Source organism: Heloderma suspectum, chromosome 2 (assembly GCF_057233095.1).
Source record: "Heloderma suspectum isolate Gila_16-S chromosome 2, 16-S_ref, whole genome shotgun sequence".
NCBI lineage: Eukaryota > Metazoa > Chordata > Lepidosauria > Squamata > Helodermatidae > Heloderma > Heloderma suspectum.
In genome coordinates this window covers 322,457,908-322,473,141 of record NC_139459.1, presented here as the reverse complement: position 1 = coordinate 322,473,141, position 15,234 = coordinate 322,457,908, and the positions used below count along the sequence as shown (strand labels likewise).

The window sequence follows — 15,234 nt, the reverse complement described above, 5'->3', positions numbered from 1 at the left end:
GACATGGCACCCAGATAGCTCCATAAGCAGGAGGCCTGCAGAGAGCACAGGACCCTCTTGGGGAAAGAGTTTAAGACCAAGCCAGGGAGGAAAAGGCCCTTTTCCCAAGTAGTCAAAGGCTGGGGTCACAGGCATGCACACACCAAACAGGGCATGCGGTTGGGAAGCAAGAGATGGAAGTTTGAGCCCCCCCCCCCAGTGGGGGCAGGGGCGGGCATAACCCCTTTCATATGTCTGGCCAAAAACAGTCATGGCAAGGACAAAAGAGAGGGAGCTTCCAAGACTCCACAGAGGACATGGGCAGCCCTCCCATGAAGTGAGGTGAAGCCTCTGACTAAAGCGATGGAGCAGGAGCAAAAGCAAATTATGCACTCCCTCCAACTACCAGCCCCCCCCCCCTTGTGGGTAGCACTGGACAAGTGCTGCTGGGTGGGTAGGTGCTCCAGAGAGCCCCGCTGGCCACTCTCCCCTGTGGCATTTGCCATAACAGGAGAGCACAGCTTTCTGGAACTGCTGCTCAGCACAACAGCCCAGCAGCACTGCAGAAAGCCCCGACGACCCCACTCTCCTGCCGCAAGAAATTCACAGGCGGAGGGGGGGAGGCACGTGTGTACATTCCAGCCTCAGGTGGCAGGACAGCTTGCACCAGCCCTGACAGAGCCGTTTCCTACCCAGTCAGCAACAGCAGAAGACGGGAATCAGACACATCATGGGGCTCTCGCTCTCTCTCCCCCCTCCCCCAATCAGTCATAAATACCAGGAGTACAAGGCCTGCATGAGTTCATGTTTTACAAGCAGGAGGTCCCAGGATCAAATCCAGGGTACACTCCATATTAGGAAAGTTGGAAAGGGCTGACATGCATGCAGGCATACCTGAACTGGCCAGGAGGATCACTGCATGGAGCAGCAGCCCCTTTGTTCCACCCCTTCCCCTTGCAACCCATTTGCACAATCCACCCAAGCTTTTGTTGTAAGGAATGATTAGATAAGGTCATGGGCTCCAAGGGATTTATGTTCAAAGGCAGTATACCTCAGCACCTAAAGACCAGCGGGAGGAAAGCCAGCAGTTCTGATCCTTCCTCGCTCTTGGCAAAGCTGGCTAGGACTGATGGAGTTGCAGGCCAACGACATCTAGAAAGTCTCACATTCCCCACCCCTGGGCTAGCGATTGCTGGAAACAGAACATTGGACTGGGTGGCCCTTGGTCTGATCGAGGAAGGTAATTCTTGCCTTTTTATGACTTGCTTTTAGACTTGGCCTAACATATACTCCTATGGTATACTCCCTTGTCTTAAAATTTTGAATCTTCCAGACGCCGAGCATACAAGACAAAGCTCGGCACACTATTTGGATTACGACAGCCTGCAGATGGGAGAGGCGCTGTAATGTAAATTTGCGATCTCTTTCCTATTGGGTTTGCAATCGTGCAGGCTGGATGTCGCCAGTGTATGAATAGGCACCTTGGGACTGCTCTGGGGATCATAGGTCAAAGTTTAGTGATGTATGTAGTTGTCTCACTAATGGGTCTTATTGATTATTATCCATAGAAACAACAAAGAGTTCTAACTCCTCCCTCTCCTACCAGATGCTGGCAACCGAGAAAAACTACTTTGGCCTTTGAGCCCTGAACAATTTGTAGGACAGTCAAGCTCTCAGTGTGGATCGACACCAAGACAGCATATAGATTGCTGCAACAGGGTAAGTGGAAAATGATAAATGGGTCTGAGAAACATCTCCATAGCAATGATACCTGGGAGCAAAAACGCTAAAACAGAATAAATATCGTACAAAGTGGTGTAATACAGGGGAGCAAGGTAGAGCCCAGTGAGACTCCAGAGTCCTGTTCAGCCAGTTGAGCAAAAAGAGGCACGACAGAACCGACTGACAGCAATTGTGCAGTCACAGAGGCTGTTCTATCTGGGTCGCTCCAACGAAACCTTGATGCTACTGACAATGCAAAATGTTCCTCAACAATGCATTCTCCAAAAAGGGCTTGGAAAATGTTAGCATCTAGGTCCAAACTTGCACTTAGAAGCTTCAGTGAGAACACTTGCAGCAGCCCATAGTATTCAGCTTCAGCTTATTTGTATGAACCATGTAATTCAGGCAGCAGTTGTGACACTTTTCCAGCAGAACCTCGCAATAGCAACATTATGGCATGGGGAGGGGGTGGGGAGTAAGAATCAAATTCTTGCTTTGTCTTACAAGCTCTGGGCCAAACACATCACTTGGTGTTCACATGTCAGCCCATTTTTTGTTCAGATACCTATCCTGTCTACATATAAAGCAGGATGTGGTTCAGTCTCATTTTAACATCAGAAAGAGTACAGAGTGAAGAGAGTTGACCTGTCCTAGCACTCTGTCACTTTGGACACTCTGGTGCCAGGTGGGCCTTGTCAGGGAGATCATTCCATAAATGAGGGGCCACCACTGAGAAGGCCCTCTCCTTTGTTGCCGCCCTCCAAGCCTCCCTCAGAGGAGGCTCCCAGAGGAGGGCCTTGGACACAGAGCGTAGTGTACAGGTAGGTTCATGCCAGGGGAGGTGTTCCATCAGTTACTGCAGTCCCGAGCTGTGTAAGGCTCTATAGCTCAAAACCAGCACCTTGAATTGGGCCTTGAAAACATTCAGGCAGCCAGTGCAAGTGGACCAGAATCGGTGTTATGTAGTCAGGCCATCTTGTCCGTGTTATCAGTCTGGCCACCACATTTTGCATGAGTTGCAGCTTCTGAACCATCTTCAAAGGCAGCCCTACTTAGAGTGCATTGCAGTAATCTAACTTGGAGATTAACAGAGCATAGACAATGGAAGCCAGGTTATCCCTGTCCAAATAGGGGCATAGCTGTGCCACCAGCTGAAGTTGGTAGAAGGCACTCCGTGACACTGAGGACACCTGAGTCTCAAGTGGCAAAGATAGCTCAAGGAGAACCCCCAAGCTACAAGCCTGCTCCTTCAGGGGGAGTGCAACCCCATCCAGAACAGGTTGAGCACTCTCCACCCAGTCAGGAGAACCACCCACTAACAGCATCTCAGTCTTGTCTGGATTGAGTTTCAGTTTAGTAGCCCTCATCCAGTCCGTTGTTGCAGCTGGGCACCAATTTAGCACATCCACAGCCTCACCTGAAGAAGATGAAAAGGAGAAATAGAGCTGCGTGCCATCAGCATACTGATGACAGCGCACTCCAAAACTCCAGATGACCCCACTCAATGGTTTCATATAGATGTTGAATAGCATGGGGGACAAAACCAACCCCTGTGGAACCCCATACTAAAGAATCCATGGGGTCAAGCAATATTCCCCAAGCACCACCTTCTGGAGCTGGCCATCCAAGTAGGAGCGAAATCACTGCAATGCAGTGCCTCCCACCCCCACCTCAGACAATCATCCCAGGATACCATGGTGTCAAAAGTCACTGAGAGATCAAGGAGAATCAACAAGGTCACACTCTCCCATCTCTCTCCCAACACAGGTGATTGTACAGGGTGACCGAGGCTATTTCTGTGCCAAAACCTAGCCTGAGCCCCAACTGAAATGGATCTAGATAATCAGCCTCATCCAAGAGTGTCTGGAGCTGGTTGCCAACCAGCTGCTCAGGAACCTTGCCCAGGAAAGGAACATTTGCTATTGGCCTAAAATTATTAAGAGTTTCTAGGGTTTCTTCAGGAGTGGTTTCACTCCTGAAGAAACTTTTCCACCTCTTTGAGGTGGCCCGGGACCACTCCCTCTTGCAAGGAAACATTTATCACCTCCCTGGTCCAGCCAGCTGTTTCTTCCCTGCCAGTTTTTAAAAGCCAAGAGGGGCAAGAATCCAATATGGAAGTGGTCGCACGAACCTGTCCTAGCACCTTGTCAACATCCTCAAGCTGTAGCAACTGAAATTCATCCAAGAAAACTGGACAAGGCTGTGCTCTGGACACCTCACCAGATTCACCTGCTGTAAGACTGGAGTCTAAGTCCCAGCAGATGCAAGAGTTTTTATCCTGGAAGTGCCTACAGCAGGCCTCAGATGGGTCTACAGTCTCCTTAGGGCCAGCATGTAATAGGCCACAAACCACCCTAAAAAGCTCCCCTGGGCAGCATATGGAAGATTGAATGGAGGCAGGAAAATGTTGTTCCTTTGCTGCTGCCACCACCACCACCCCCTGCCGCCGCCCCAGGGGTTGTGATAACCTTTGGAAGTCCTGTTATATGTTCCACCACCAAAAGAGATTTGACTGGTGGAAATGCTCGACTGGGCCTTTTCTGTTGCCATATTCTGATTATGGAATTCCCTCCCAAAGGAGGTGAGACTAGTACCACCACAGGCCATGAAGCCATTTTTCTTCTGCATGGGTTTTAATTATTTTTAATACATGACTCAACTCTGTTCCTTTTGACTTTACATTTTACATTTTAATTTTTGTTACTTTCAGTTTCTTCTTCAAATGTAAACTGCTTTGAGAGCCCTTGTTAGGGCAAAAAGGCTGTATACCATGATTGAATAAATAATAGGACCTTGTTAGAATGTTCTTCATCAAGATATACTTTAAAATACACATAACTTGGCTGAAACAAGTTTTAATTTCCCTAATCCCATTTCCTCCTCTTCCATGTTATCCCCTGCTATTCCTCATAGGAAAATTTCCAGAGCCTCTTATTTTATATTTGTACAGTTGACTGAAGAAGCTACAGGAGTTCAGAATTTGGCACACTGTTTCTAGATCCCATTCCAACTTTTCTAACGGAATTTTAATATTAACAAGTGCAGTGCCAAGCCTGTAGACACTTGGCAACTTTCAGCCAGACAGGAATATTCATGACAGGGTAATAAACACCTTAACATTAGGCTTGAGATGAAAACATAGACCCAAATAAACCTATATACCCAAATATAATATTGCAAAAATATTTTTTTTACACAGGAAATGTCACCGAGTAAGCCAGGAGAGAGAAAAAGAAAATGCAGAGTTTTATATTGTCCATGGGCCCATGATTTCAATTCGGCCTCTGTTCAGGATGGGGGCCCATTTGTTCAAGCTATGGCTAAAAGCCAATTTCTGCAGTATCCCCTTATTCACCCATTCAAATATCACTGTTTTCTATAGCATGCCTTCTTTCCCCTAGGTCAGTTATATTACTACAGCTCTGAATTCTGGACCGGTCACCTTCACATCTGAAAGAATGGCACAGTAATCAGAAGGCAGGCTGTATATACTGTAAGCAAAGTTACAGACTTAAAACTCACAAAGCATGCTGCACATGGATAACAAGGAACAGCGTGTGAGTGTAAGTAAGCAAGCAAAAACTTTTGGCAGTTACAGCCAAGGGACTGCTTTACATGTTCCAAGGAGAAACACATGATTTCTTCATAAAAGTTTGTGCCATGGAGATTCACTGCAGCATGTGCCCTTCTCAACCTCTTATCAGATTCATGTTTTAAAATATGAAATGGTACCTTTCTAGAGGATAGCAATACATGCTAAAAATATAACGCTAGAGCAGTTGTAGTGTTAATGGATAAGAGAGTGAATGGTGAGCTGGGAAGTCTCTTCCATTACATATTCAGCTTCTCTCCTTTCTATATGCAATATGTGGACTGCCCTACTTTCAAGAGCCATTATAAGAATATCTGAGGTAAAACATGTGAAGTGGTTTGAGGACTTGGGAAGCGCACTCTGCAAATACTCAGTACAAGTGAGACCTGCAACAAAATATTGCAGTGTGGAGCGCTCCTGTTCCAGCCAGCCATGCTCTCCTCTCAAATGCTCCGTTCCATTTCCTTTCCCACCCGTATTTCAATTTTTCTCCCAACAGTCAGTCAACATTATGCGGCCACTGAGCACACTCAATCCTCATTGGCCTGTTTATGAGTCCCTCCCACTTAAGTATTGTTTTCGCCATAAGATTTTTTTGTACTTCTGTGAACTTTGAGGTCTCCCAAGCATGTTGGTATCTCCTACCTGTGCATGGGTGGTGCCATTTTGGCTACATAAGGATCCACACACCTCCGTTGAACTTTGGAAAGAGAAGGAATTGATTATTATTAAGTGACTCTAAAGTAGCGATGGATGAACTGACCCCATTGCTATTTGGAATGTGGTGTGATTTACAAACCCATCTGAATGAAAATGTGGAAGAAAGCTCTCCTATAAACCAGGCTTTTAGTACAGGCATGTTTCTGAAGTTCTGCTTGGATACATGGCATATTTAGGGCAAAATTCCTTTTTTGCCCTTGTGCACTACTATGTCATGCGTCACTGTACAGCAATCTCTGCTTGGCTATTGTCACATCTGCACTGTTGACAAACTCACCAGATCAACACTGAGTTGCAGAAATTAACTTGTCATAAATCTCATTTTTAATTGCAAATATATTACAGTTTTGGCGCAGAGTCAGGGCTCATTATACATACAAGAATCACAAACAGGTTAGACTCACATTACTGGCTAATTATGAGTTTTGGCACCATCACTGCCTTCCTAAAGCAGCCTTCCCCAATCTAGTGCCCTTCAGATGTGTTCGACTGAGCAGGGGGTTGGACTCGATGGCCTTCTAGGCCCCTTCCAACCCTACTAGTCTATGATTTTATGATTCTATGACTGCAACTCCCATCAGCCAGCATGGCCATAGGCAGCGGATGATGGTGTCAAGAAGACTGAACCTGAGAAGGCTGACATTTTTCAATCTTCCATGTAGTGACTGGAATAGCAGCCTCCCAGTCACCACCTGTCCAGCATCCCCTTTAGATACACAAGGCGGTTTGGCAGGAAAGGATTAGCCGCTTCATTGTCAATTCTCACCTTCCTGAGGTCAACTCCAGCGCTGACTGTCCTTTCCCTTGGGCAGCCCTGTGCACATGGACCTCTGCCCATTGGTCAGTTGCTTCACTGCTGTCAATCATGTCGTCTTCTCTTCATCCATCTTTGACCAGCACAAGAAATTCCATTGGATGCCAAAGGCAACCTGATGTAAGTCTGTTTGCTCTGACGGATAGAAAAGCGGGCACTCTGGTTTGTGAGTAGAACCCTCTGTGCAATCAGGAACCCTGACAGGTCTACTTGCAGTCGAGCTGACGTGAAGAGAAGCCGCTCGGTGAGGATGTTGGAGGCAGCACATGTGACCCTGAACAGGGCTATTGTTTCAACACCAAACTATAATCCTACGTGGGAGCAAAACAGACGTATTCTGTTAGAGTTTGCAGAACCAATATGGGAGTGGGGGTTCCCTTACCACTAAGTGGCATTTACTGAAGTCTTTGTCCCCACAGCAGTGGTCTGCAGCACAGTAGTAACTAGTGTATGAATGCAGATCTGAATCTAACAAACGTGTTTTGGACACCCATGTTGATTAGCATGGAAAGTCACTTTAACAGTACGTGCGTGGCCTCTGAGCCCACAAATCACAGAGAAGAATCTGAACATGAGAAGAACCCTGCTGGATCAGACCAGAGGTTTAGTCCAGCAACCTCTTTCCAATTAGATGCTTCTGGGTAGGGCCAGCTTGATGTATTTTGGTGCCATGGGCGAGGTTGCTTTCTTCCTTTGGAAGAAAGGGACCCACCCCACCCCACACACACACACGCAAGCAACCACTGTTAGTTCCTGAACAGCATAATGGTGGAGGTGGGGGAAATGCAATGGGTTTCCCGGGATATTGATTTCCTCTATTTTTAATTTCCTGAACTTAAAGAAATTAAAGTAATGTTAATTTCTTTAACACTACAACCAGGGCCATTGTGGGTACATAAAAAAAAAATTCAGGGGATGGGCCCATAGGCCAACCACAAGAGACACATCTGTATATGCTGATTTATATGAATAGATCTATTTAAACCAATAGTTTTGATTTCTAAATTCACATCTCACCATAGAGGGGAGCACTGTGATCTTGACATTCAAAAGAGACCAAGCTGCACTTGTGTGATTTCCCCCCCTCCCCGACTGCATTAGCAATTCAAGATCAAGCAGCTTAGCTGTCCATCATCCTGAAGCAAATCATTCCCATTTTAGATAGGACAGAAGTAAGCAATCAACACTAGCACTTCAGGTTAACTAGGCCATGGATCGGACTCAAGGTATTTAGGGGCTTCATTTCAGACTCAGAGAGGCAGTTGCCACATGTATGATGATTTCTTAAGACCAGTGGTTTTCTACATTACAGCAAGTAACTATTGTTATAACCATCAAATGGGTCAAAGCAGTAGGCATAGACGCCCCAAGGAACAAATCCTTTTGCTTATAGGAAAAGAGAGGGGCTGCTCTGTGTGGATAACATTGTTATACTTATGTTCTGAGGCATTTAAAAAGTAATGCCAACAAACGCCCTTAAAAGACTCCACCTGCTATCCTATGCAAACGTACCTGGGAGTAAGCCCCACTGAATGTAGTAGGAAGGACTTCTGAGTAAACATTCAGAGGATTGTGCTGACAACATCCATGGTTGTTAATCTGAATTTAAAAAAAAAAAAAACAGCCAGAATGCAGTCAAGAGACTAACTAATATGGTTTAGACTGCAGTACAATCTAAGCTAGGCAAGCTAATTCATCTTACCTAAACGTAAACCCCTCTGAAGAGTCAGATTTGCTTCTAATTAACACAGGAGGATTGCATCACATGTCAAATTTCTTTGGCCACTAATGTGGGGTAGTTGAAGAATCATAGGGTCTGGATCCCACTCCATCTGCTTTTTAGTGCACCCTGAGTAGTATTGGGGCCAATCTACATGGGGCTTTTATCCCATTTCTATTCCACCCCCAAGGCAATCATGTCAGATGACGCACGCCCCTCCCCATAGCTAGCATGGAGTTTCTTCCCTTAAAATGTTCCCCCCCCCAACTAATTTTGTGGCGGATTTTCCCATCACAGCAGCTTCAGTGCAGTTTGGGAGTCCGTGTGGCCTCAGCTGGCTTCAGTGCAGGCTGGGGGAAGTGATGCTGATTGGTGGAAGGGAAAGTTGCGTGGGGAGGGGATGTGGGGAGAGCAGAGGGCTAAACATGTCGACCCAGAAGCAACTCATTGCTTCCAATTGCACTTTGCCGTGTACAGGAGGAGAGGGATCAGGAGAATTCCTTTTCCTGTTGTTTGTGTGCTGGACTGGGGAGAAGAGCCAGCCCTGAGGCTTTGAAATTGCACAGTTGTAGAGCAGAGGAAGTGTGACGATATACAGAGCTGTACTGATTTTAAATGCTTCACTGAGTGTGGGGGGGCGGGGAGGGGGCAGAGACCAAGCCTCTGCTCCTTTGCTCCGCCCACCCAACCCCCAAATTAATGAAGTTTCAGGTGCTGTTTGCCTCATGTAGGGTGTTGTTGTTGTTTTTAATGAATATACTGCATTACTGGCTATCATTTGCCCTGGGAGGAGCTAACCCAATTTCATGGAAATCCCTATTTAAACGGAATCACCTCAAAAACCGTCTCCATGTAGATTTGGCTATGGTTCTGTTTTGCGCAAGTGACTGTGTACAGAAGCAGAGAAGGTGACACATTCCTTCCAGATCAAATAATCTGAATCAATCCTCAAAGGTTGGAGAATGTGATTTTTGAAAATCATTCTTTGCAGCCCCAATCCTATGCATGTTTACGTGAACGCAAGTCTTGCAGAGTCGAGTGAGACTTACCGCCATGTACGTATGCCAGTGGCACTTACACAAGATCCTAACTACTCCCAGAGAAGCTGGCGGAGCGGGAGGAATATTTGGCATAATTGTCCCTTCCGGTCTTGTATAGGTGAGAGGGCTTCTGGCGTGTGCAGATGACAAAGAGAAATAGAGCTAGATTTCATCAGCATATGGATGGCACTTCACTCTCAATCCCGATTTATTGATTTATTATATTTGTTTGTCACAAAATAAATTCTCTAGGTGACATACAATTAAATGCAAAACAAGGTTAAAAAGTATAATGATAAAATAAGATTCTAATTCAACACTAACAATCCTAAAATGAGCACAACAACAAGAAATGCCATACAAACCAAAACAAACAAATCAATTCATACAAGAGAAGAGCTAAAATCTAAAACCAACTGACGGCTGTCAAACAGCAGAGACTAAGGGTGAAATCTTCTGCATGTTTAGACAGAGAAAAGTCTTTTTCTGAGGATTGTGCCTGAATAGCACTAGCATCAATCTGTGCAAATATTAAAATCTGGCAAAAAGCAATGTGGCAAGCAAAAGAGGTGTTTTATTCCACAAAAATAGGTATTGCCTTTTGCTTTGGGGCATCCTTTGTGGGGTTGCCCATTTTGTTGGATTCAAATATTAACATAACCTTGAAAGATATGTAAGTGTTCCATTGATGTTTAAAATGATCTTGGATTACTGTAACATGGTGTATGTGGAGCTGCCTTTGAAAAGTGGTGGAAACTTCTGCTGGTCCAGAATGTTGTGGCCAGGCTAGGCTATTGACTGGGATCAGTTATAGGGAGCATGTGACTCCTTTGCTTCGCTGGCTACTGGTCTGCATCCAGGCACAATTCAAAGTCCTGGTTATGACATATAACTGGGATGCACAACCTTTTTGGCCCCAGGAACTGCATGAGGTTTCTGCTGGGATGGTGGGGACAGCACATGTGTGTGCATATGCATGCATATGCGCGTGCGGACACACACACACACACCACTCACGCACATGCCATTTCCCTCTGAGATGAGCTGCAATCCTCACAATTGCTGGGGGTGGGGGATGCATTTTTCCAGCAATAATATATTGTTGGGAGCAATCCCTGTTGTAATGCAAAGCATTTTGGGGTGGCTTGCTTTTGAATGGGCAATTAAGACCCATTAGCTTCACAAAAAGACTTGCTCCTGATGGAAATGAAAACTGCTAGAACTGGTTTGTTGAGATTTCCCTCCTGGTGCTGGGAAAAGAAACTCCTGCAGACTCTGTGATGTTCTTTCGCCTGTTGTGTCTTTCTCTTTCCCCTTCTTCTGCCATCTCAGGTCCCTCCAGCCAAAGTTCAACATGCTAATCACTGCCTTTTGCCAGCTCACTGTTCTATGACTGTCAGCTGATCCTAATCAATTGGGCATTATGCAACGTACTGCTGCTGTTTGGGGGGGGGGGAGTGCTTGTTTGTATGAGGGAGAGGGAGAGAGAAGGATCAACACAGCTGCTTGCATTTCTGGATTATCCTTGGGAGCATGGCTATGCGATCTGTCATGATGAGTACCTGCACTTCAAAACTTACCACAACATCTCCAATCCTGACACCATGGCTAGCTCAGAACACTCTAAATGTATTTATTAATTTACATTTCTATGCCACCCATAACATAAAGGAATCAGGGCAATGGGCCATCCTCAATTTTTCTGATTCTATCTGAACATTAAGAGAAGTTCAGCAATGGAACCAATTACCTAGAACAGGGATGTTGAACCTCTTTCAGCCAGAGGGCCAGATTCAGTTTCAGAGAAGCTCTCGGAGGCCACATTCTAGTGGTGGGAAGGGCAAAAGGGGAGGGACCACAACACCAAAAACAGCAGCATATTTTAGCTGAAAGAGAAGGGGCATGGCCATCTGGGCAGGCTGGATTTAGGCTCTGGGCCTGAGGTTCAAGCCTCTGACCTAGAAGAATGGTGGGCTCTCCCTCACCGAAAATCTTCAAGCAGAGGCTGTTGGCGATGTTCTAGCTCTGGATGTCCTTCATCAAGCAGGGGTGTGGACTTGATGGCCTACTCTTTGACCCTACAAAAGTTTATGTGAGGGGACTTTCCCCTCACATGCAGGAGTTCTGCATGCACCTAGGCCAAACATGCAGAGGGGAACAGCATGTGTGGTGGCAGCAGCAGAGCACGCCAGCAAGTCCCTCAGAAATGAGCCTTGTTCAGGAGTTCAAATTTGATATCCTGGGAGGGGAATGGAGCCACATCCTACAGCCCCCACCCCTCCATTTCTCAGTGCTCCTGGTTGCTCGGAGGCCTCTGTCCAGTCACCACTGGCAAAGCAGTAAGGCAAGTAAGCAGGTAGGTAGGAGGAGCTTTGGAGGCAGACAGGCAGGGGTGGGCATGGCAGAGAGAAAAGGAGGCAGACAGGAAGGACAAGACTTCTTCTCTGGCTTGGATTAAAATCTGAGTAACAGAACAACTTTCAGGGCTGTAAATGCTCACACCATATTTGAGGCAAGCCTTACGAGCCACTAAGATTTGTGTTTCTGAGCCAGGAAATACAGCGTTCGATGGCATCACCAGTCAAGATACAGTGCTGTGAGGCAGGGGTGGGCACAAAATAGATCTCCAGATGTGTTGGATGTCAGCTCCCACCATACCTGACCATTGGCCATGCTGGCAGGGACTTCTTGGAGTCGAAGTCCCAAACATCTGAGATCTACCTTCTGCCCACCCCTCCTGTGAGTATTATGAAAAGGCTGCAATGCATTAAGGGCACACTTTACCTGATGGCACTGGAAAGCCTTTAGGATGAATAAGGGTATACAAAGCTGCTGCACTGAGAACAATGCCAGCTCCAGGTTTTTCAGGGCCCTTGGTCAAGGCACCCTCAATGGGCCCTCTTCCTCGGTGAGTCGACCTTCTCACTGCCTTGTCACCAGCTGCGATTGCTCCTCATCCTCTTCCTCTTCATTGCTACCACTTGCTTGCTAGACAGGCAGAGAACTAGTGAGCAAACAGGCAGTGGCATCTACTGCTCCTCCTTCTCACCACCACAGTTGTCTGGGTCAGAACAAACAGCAGATGAACACATAATTGAAGAGGAGGCACAAATCCAGGGGGCTCTTGTCAGCGGGCCCTTGTTTTGGTGTGGGCCCTTGGCAGGTGCTTATCCTTGACACCGTCCCTAGCTCAGAGCTCATGTTCATGTCATGCTAATAATCTGAAGGAAATCTCTCTCTCTTTTTTCCGTTGGCCACTTGCTTTTCATTCAAGCAGACTATGGTGCATATGCATTTCCAGGTGCTTTCAGTTACAGATCCAGAAGTAATGAAGAGGAATGAGATTATATTGCTGTCTTGTTTCTGTTTTGAAGGCCCAATAGGGAAGGAACCATCCATGTTCAGATGCAGTGCTGAACACTAATTGCTAATAGCAATTCTGCCTAATTAGATAATTAGATTAACTACCCAATTAACAGAGATTGTTGTTAGACAAAGGCAGGTGGAAGCTTGAAGGTGATGGGAAATATACCCTGTTACTCCTTTACTCTTTATTTTAACACTACAGAAGGCCCAGGGTTTTCTCTATTAATGTATGTCCTTAAGCCTTAAGGATTATTTTATAGATAGAATATTATTTTTTATCTATCTAAGTAAAGAACTCCAGTCTCAAATATCTCAGAATGGGAATTTCTCAACAATAAGGATTAGGCAAGAGGAGAGTGGGAAGAAGAAATAGGAGGGGTGAGAATATTTGTAAAACCAATATCTAGAAAGCGCAGAAATATCACCAACTTTTATGTCTAGCAGACTCCTCACAGCTGCATGACAAAAAAAAAAAAGGCAACTGGTGAAATTCTTCCTGGCTAGAAGATGCAGGGATGGGGAAACTGTACCAATAAAAACTTCAGTATGAAATGCAGCTATTATAAAAGCACAGGAGTACTGCCAGAAGAAGAAAAGAAAGGAAGGAAGGAAACAGTCAAGCCTATTTGTACACTTGCATCCCATCAATGTGGGATTTTCTCATTGCTGAGAAAAATCACATTTCAAGTTAGCGTGAGCAGAATGTTTTTTCTCAGCTGGAGGCCATATTTTGCGCAAGTCATAGATTCTGATAGATCAGCATCACAACCTGTAAAACACAGAATTATGCAAGGTATATTGATCAGTGCCAGTTCTAGGTTTGGGGGGCACTTGAGCAAGACATGCTTAGAGACCCCCCACCCCCAGGATAGGTCCCAAACCCGCAGTGGGCCCACCTCCTCTTCACTGCCACTTTTGCTGCTGCTCCTCCACCTCCTCACTGTTGCTACCACCTACTCACTTCCCCGATGGAGAGGGGCAATCCTCTTCTTCCCTGCCACTGTTGGTCGCTCGTTCACACTTCTGATGTCAGAAAGAGAAAGGTGTTAATGACAAAAAGGAGCCAATCCAGGGGGCTCTTGATAGCATGCAATCTGCTGAGGCAAAGGTTTCAGCAGGTGCCTATCCATGCTGGCCTGGATACCATGTGACAGAGGTCTTGTGATCACCTCCATAGTTCCTTTTGGTTACATAATGTCCTTGCCATACTCTACCTTAATGGTCCTTACCACATTCCCTTGTTTCACTGAGAGCTTTGATACTGATTTTGTAGGTTTTGATGTGCATTTCATTGTTATTCTTCTTTTAAATAATGGCTTGTCACTGTAGTTTCCCTAAGGAGTTCCAAGAATAGGGTTCTGTATAGAAAAATACATAAAATGCAGGGTGGCAGAGGAGGAGAAGGATAGGCATTAGCAGGCAGGCTCTCACAGGATGTCTAGAGCATGGCATGATCCTGGATGAGGGTGCAGACCTGGCATGTATTACGGAGACCTGGCTGGCCGAGGCCGCTGCTCCAACTCTTGCAGCCATGTATTCAGCCGGATTTTCGTATGCACAGCAGCCGAGGGCTGGGGATTGGGGAGGGGGAGTGGCTGTTATCTACCGAGAGTCCTTGGTCTTCACCAGACCCCCTGTCCGGGAGACCAACGTTGCTGAGTGCATGTACTGGAGGTTGGGCCCAAAGGGCAGTCTGGGGATTCTGCTCCTGTACCGTCCACCCCGCTGCACGACTGATTCCCTGGCCGAGGTGCTTGAGATGGTCTCTGATGTGCGTGTACAGTCCCCTAACTTATTGGTGTTGGGGGACTTCAACGTACATTCAGAGGCCATCCTCACAGGAGCACCTCAGGACTTCATGGAGACCATGGCTTCCTGGGAGCTGCACCATAATCTAACAGGGCCCACCCATGTAGCCAGTCATGCGCTAGACCTTGTGTTTGTTTCTGGAGAAACGGGGAGTGATCTGGAAGTCGGGGGTATATCCACCACCCCCTTGTCATGGTCAGATCACTATCTGGTGATGTTAGACTTCTCGGTTCCACAACCCCTCCGCAGGGGTGGAGGACCCATTAAAATGGTCCGCCCCAGGCGTCTTATGGATCCAAATGTATTCCTGAACATGCTTGGGGATTCTCTGGAGCATGCCAATGGCCACTCGGTTGAGACCCTGGTAGGTGGCTGGAATGCCGCAATCACTGGGACATTAGATCGGGTGGCACCGAAACGCCCTCTCCTCCTGAACAGGGCTCGGACTGCACCATGGTTCAATCCGCAGTTA

At 46.5% G+C, this 15,234-nt stretch overlaps 1 long non-coding RNA gene across 1 annotated transcript in view; it reads right to left on the bottom strand.

Annotated features, from left to right (window-relative positions):
- Window positions 1-6,307: 6,307 nt before the first annotated feature.
- Window positions 6,308-15,234, bottom strand: part of LOC146355010 (uncharacterized) — a 79,089-nt gene continuing 70,162 nt past the window's right edge. Inside the window, exons 2-5 of the long non-coding RNA XR_014788563.1 lie at window positions 13,850-13,976; window positions 9,597-9,717; window positions 8,340-8,426; window positions 6,308-7,138 (exon numbers count right to left, since the gene is read on the bottom strand). This is a non-coding gene — a long non-coding RNA (uncharacterized LOC146355010). The remainder of the gene's footprint in view (window positions 7,139-8,339; window positions 8,427-9,596; window positions 9,718-13,849; window positions 13,977-15,234) is intronic.